Source organism: Chelon labrosus (genome assembly GCF_963514085.1).
Source record: "Chelon labrosus genome assembly, chromosome: 9".
In the NCBI taxonomy this organism is placed as follows: Eukaryota; Metazoa; Chordata; class Actinopteri; order Mugiliformes; family Mugilidae; genus Chelon; species Chelon labrosus.
In genome coordinates, this window is record NC_140359.1 from 27620485 (window position 1) to 27626484 (window position 6000).

Here is a 6000-nt window from a genome sequence, read left to right on the forward strand (position 1 = left end):
GGAGCTGGAGGGGAAACTCCAGCAGAACAATGTGAGGGAGGTATGGAGAGCATACCTGTCAAGTTTTGGATTTAAAAATAAGGGAAATTTTCCGGCGCCCGCCGCAAGCAGTCCCACCACCCCAACCAAGCTCCAGTATCCCTTATATCAGGGGTGCCCACATTTTTCTGGCTTGCGAGCTACTTTTACAATGACCAAGTCAAAGTGATCTACCCGTATATATATATATATATATATATTTTTTTTTTTTTTTTTTTTTTTTTTTAATTGTCATATTAATAGTTGTTACAGTGTTAAAAGCTCTATCCATCTTTGTTTTTATTTTTAACAAGAAAAATTGGTGCACTGCACCTTTACAAAAATAGCGCTGTCTCTTTAAGAAAGACGGTAGTCTGGAGTTGTTGCGTGGCTGTGGATGTGTGCCTCTGAACTGAGGGCATGTTGCAACTATAAAGTAAAAATAAAGATGAAGGTTTGTCTTGCTGTTTGTTTTGGAGTTGCAATGGATACATGTTTTAGACTAACATAAAAAAAATAAATAAAAATAAAAAAATTCAATGGCACGCGATCTACCCGCACTACCATCGCGATCTACAGTACCTGTAGTATGCTACTGCAGGTGGCAGTTATCGCGAGGCTAGTGACAGAGCTCAGATTGGGAATATTTTTATTTTATTTTTTTACTCGGCCCGGAGTATTATTATTTTTTAATAACGCATGTTAAAATACGGGAGATTTACGGGAAAATACTAATACGGGAGGACGGCGGGAAAGAAGGGTAAAATACGGGACTTTCCCGGCCAAAACGGGATACTTGACAGAGGCATGCGAAACATCACTGGTTTCAAACCAGCTGGGAGTGCAGCAGAGGGAGGTGTGGACAGGGCCAATGAACTAAAGCTGTTTTTCAACAGATTTGACACAGTGGACCCCACCCAACCCCCCACAGACCCTTTTGTGAGCTGCCCATCATCATCATCAACACCAACGATGGCATCACCATACCCTCCCCCACCTCACAGCTCTCCTGCTCCTATTGATGGCCTTGCTCCCACCTACACTACCTCCTCCATCAGCCCTCTCCAGAGGCATGGCAGCAACCCCCCACCAAGAACAATGACGACGACCTGCTTCACAGCTGACCAGGTGAGGAGACGGCTGAGGACACTCCGTGCAGGAAAGGCTACAGGCCCAGATGGCGTCTGTCCCAGAGTGCTTAGGGCCTGCGCCACCCAGCTGTGTGGAGTCTTTCAACTGGTCTTCAACATGAGCCTGAGCCTACAGAGGGTACCTGTGCTGTGGAAGGCATCATGCCTCGTCCCAGTGCCAAAAACACCACGCCCCTGCAGCCCCAGTGACTACAGACCAGTGGCCCTGACCTCCCACATAATGAAGACCTTCGAGCGACTGGTTCTGGAACAGCTGCGAGACATGGTCGACACTCAACTGGACCCTCTCCAGTTCGCCTACCAGCCACGACTTGGAGTAGAGGATGCCATCATCTTCCTGCTGAACCATGCATATGCTCATCTGGATAAACCGGCAAGCACTGTGAGGGTCACATTCTTTGACTTTTCCAGTGCTTTTAACACCATCAGGCCGACTCTTCTGGGTGACAAGCTCAAAGCTATGCAGGTTGATGCCCCCCTGGTGTCCTGGATTGTTGACTACCTCACTGGAAGACCACAGTATGTGCGGCTGCAACACGGTGTGTCTGACAGGGTGATCAGCAGCACTGGGGCTCCACAAGGGACAGTCCTCTCCCCCTTCCTCTTCACCGTCTACACCACGGACTTCAACTACCAGACAGAGTCATGCCACCGTCAGAAATTTTCTGATGACTCTGCGGTAGTAGGATGTATCAGTGATGGTGAGGAGGCCGAGTACAGAACCGTGGTGGGAAACTTTGTCACATGGTGTGAGGACAACTTCCTTCAGCTGAATGTGACGAAGACAAAGGAACTGGTTGTGGACATGAGGAGAAAAAAGGCTCCGGTGACCCCTGTTACCATCCGGGGGGCCCAGGTTGACATTGTGGAGGACTACAAATACCTGGGAGTGCACATCGACAATAAACTGGACTGGTCAAAGAACACTGAGGCACTCTACAAGAAGGGACAGAGTCGACTCTACCTTTTGAGGAGACTGAGGTCCTTCAACATCTGTCGGACAATGTTGAGGATGTTCTATGAGTCTGTGGTGGCCAGTGCGCTCCTGTACGCCGTTGCATGCTGGGGCAGCAGGCTGCGAGCGGCAGATGCGAATAGACTCAACAAACTGATCCGTAAGGCCAGTGATGTTGTCGGGGTGGAGCTGGACTCTTTGAACACAGTGTCAGAGAGGAGGATGCTGGCAAGAGTGGAGACCATCCTGGACAACTCATCTCACCCACTCCACAACACACTGGCCAGTCTAAGGAGTACGTTTAGTAACAGACTCATCCTACCAAAATGTACCACAGAACGCCACAGGAGGTCATTCCTGCCTGTGGCCATCAAACTTTATAACTCCTCCCGCTGAGTGTTAGTCACTCACCTTTAACACTTCAGATGCTGTTAATTTATTTGCAACCTCTTACCTCTGTATTTTGTTAATACTTTGTGAATACTTGTGCAATATTGTTCTTTTACTTTAAATGCATCTTACTTATTTTTATATATTTTTGTACAACTTTTATTCTGTTGTATTTGCTCTGTTAACTAGCAACTGTCACTTTATGGGAGCAACAGCAACAAAACAATTTCCTTGAAGGATTAATAAAGTATTCTGATTCTGATTCTGATTCTGATAGTCAGAACTAAACATCCTGTAATTGTTGGTGTCCAAAAGCAGCGCAATAACTGATTTACTTCATCTGTGTCAACATCTAGCAGCTCTCATCTCCAGTCATTTCAGACTGAAACTTTTGCCCCAGCCTTTGAGACACATGTTAGACATGAAACACTTAAATAAGTAAATCAATACAACAAAAATCTACCAACACTACAGGTCCTATCAACAGCAGCCAACTACTGAGGCCAGTATATTATTATTATACCAAGTGGATGGACATTGTTATGAAAATAGTTCGTTTAGTAACTAAACCAAAAAAGATAACAGGTATGTTTATGGATGACAGTGGCACTAATAGGCCATCACTCAGTTTGGTTTCCACATTTACATTTAAAATAAAAACATCAATGTGAAGAGCTTAGTACTGAATGATATACGTCACTAGGCCCAGTTTAATATAAAACACTGTTTAATACTATATATACAGTAGGGCAGGGCTATTCAATTAATTGGGAATTGGGGCCAGCTAATGAAACTGAGGCAAACTAAGGGGCCAGAGAGTAAAAGTAATCACAGTAACAAATAAAGAAATTACAACAACATACTGAAGGAGTTAATGTATTCTATTTTGTAAATGCAGAACAGTATGCACAAAGGGTTGCCAACTCCCTGAAAAATAAATAAGGGACACCTCATTGGCAGGGCCAGCCGACCCGATTGCCTTCACCCTTCACGGCGTGGTGAATTTTTTTTAGCTTTTTTTTTGTGTGTGAAATGATTTGTGAACTATTTGACTCGAACCTGAATTAAACTAGATGCATATTTTTGAGTAATATGAAAGCATGCAAAACCAATTATTATTCAACAATTTATTTTTAATAACAAAATTAACAGAAACCTGTCCTGCTTAACTTAAAATTGTATAAATTAATATAAAACAATAGAAAGCAGAGCATTCCTCTTGTAAAAGTGCAATAAGAACAGTTGTTGCTTTGTTGTCTTCCGGTATCTTCTTCGCAAACAACAGTACCTCGACCAATGAGATGAGAGGAATTCTCGCTGTCAGCTCATTGGTCACAGAGCAGGAGACGGCCTGGGAATACGTTTACCGTAAATTTTCACATAAAGCGCCCTGTTATTCATTAATTCCATTGACATTTTACAGACTATTTTGGATTGTCACGGTAATACGGGACAAAGTGCGTCCTGTTTCAGCTCAATACGGGACGCGTACTTTTGTTTCTAACGATTTCTAACGGAACGATTCTGTTTTTCAAGGGACAGTTGGCAACCCTCTCCTACTGCACGAGAGAATGTACAATTAGCCATAGTCACGCGCTGTATTAGACTATCCATATATAGTAACTACACGACACTGTTAGGGCCGGTACATAATTCCTCAGGGGCCGGACCCGGCCCGGGTGCAAACTGCAAAGGCAAAAGGCATCAATCCTGGTAACTTGGTAGAAGTCCTACCATGTCACTTTTCCATGGTGTCAATACACATGCCTGCAGCTAGGTGGCGCTATAATAAGCCACTTTACGTTTTGGCTCATATCTCACATGTCAGAGTCAGATCACATCCTCATTACCTGCTCTCGTTAAATAACTGCGCTTACGTGAACCGTCATTCACGGAAACATGACTTGACTTTGATTATGAGGAGGCTGAGTACAGGACTGTGGTGGGAAACTTTGTCACATGGTGCGAGGACAACTTCCTTCAGCTGAATGTGCTTTATAACTCCTCCCGCTGAGTGTTGGTCAATCTTAATACCTTTAACACTTCAGACGCTGTTAATTTATTTGCAAACTCCACCTCTGTATATTGTGAATACTTGTGCAATATTGTTCCTTTACTTGCATCTTACTTATTACTTATTTTTTATATATTTTTGTACTAACTTTATTCAACTAGCAACTGTCACTTCATGGGAGCAACAGCAACAAAACAATTTCCTTGAAGGATTAATAAAGTATTCTGATTCTGATTTACTTATATTACTTATATTTTTCTTGCGCGTCTACTCTTGTACTTATGGTACAGGTGCTGGGCAAAGTCCAAAGGCATGTGTCACAAAAACAAACAAACAAACAAACAAACAAACAAACAAACAAAAAACATTTATTTAGTGGATTCTGGTTCGGATTTGAAAACTCTAACGTAAATGTTTTCCTTAATAGTTTTTAAACTTGAATCAGAATCCACAGTTTTTATTAGCAACTGGCCGCACCTCTACCGTAAATATAAAATAGTCGCACAAGAATTCTTTAACCGCGGCTGGCTTGAGTGACGTGATTCTGAAATGGCGCCTCTTGTTCTAGGCCTAAAGTTTGACATCTTGTTTCTAGTCCTACAGTTTGACATGAACCTGCAGGAAGAGACAGATCCTCTCATTTCAGGGAGATTTTAGACATTGAACGCACCATCAGACAGAAGCCCAGAAAGCAGTTCTTTAGACTGATACCACTGTGTTCTATTTAAATAAGGCCAGTAGAGCTGGTGTGATGCTGACAGACGGATCATATCACGAGTACAATTAATGATCCATCATGTCAGTGAGTGTCCTCATGTAGCTAGAGCATCATGTTTAACCCTCCACCACCACATCTACCACATACAAGACTTTTACTCACTTGATTCCTTCTCTTTAGTCCAGTTCAACCTTCCCGTGAAATTTTTGCTGTGACACAACCATCGAGTCAAAGTGAAACTAAAAACAGAGACTGATGACTCCACCCAGCAGGTGAGACCAAAGTCCCAACGCCACGCAGACAGATCTGAAAGGTCTTTTAATGTTGGGGCTCTACCTGCTGGACAAAACTGTGAAGGTACAAGAGAGAGGAGGACAGAAGCAGGGAGCTCGTCTCAGACAGACATCAGCACATTAGATTAGATTCAGGGGCACTTTACACGGAAACGATTGGAGGTGAAAAGCGCAAAACATTTTATCGGATGTCCTATATCGTTTAGATGGTGACGGCGTTTTTGGGGGTTGAAAACGCAAAAAAGTGAAACCACCCTCCAGAGTGGAAATCTTAAAAACGCTCCACCCTCGCGTCACCGTGCAAAGGGTGAATAACGCAAAACTGCGTTTCTCGTCGAATAGAAATGACGTGACAAGCATGCGACAGGACCGGAAAAACAAGTAAACAACATGTCGAGCTCCGCGATGGAGGTTCAACAGGCCCTAGCCGCAATAATTTGTATCCAAGTGGTTGTTTTGGT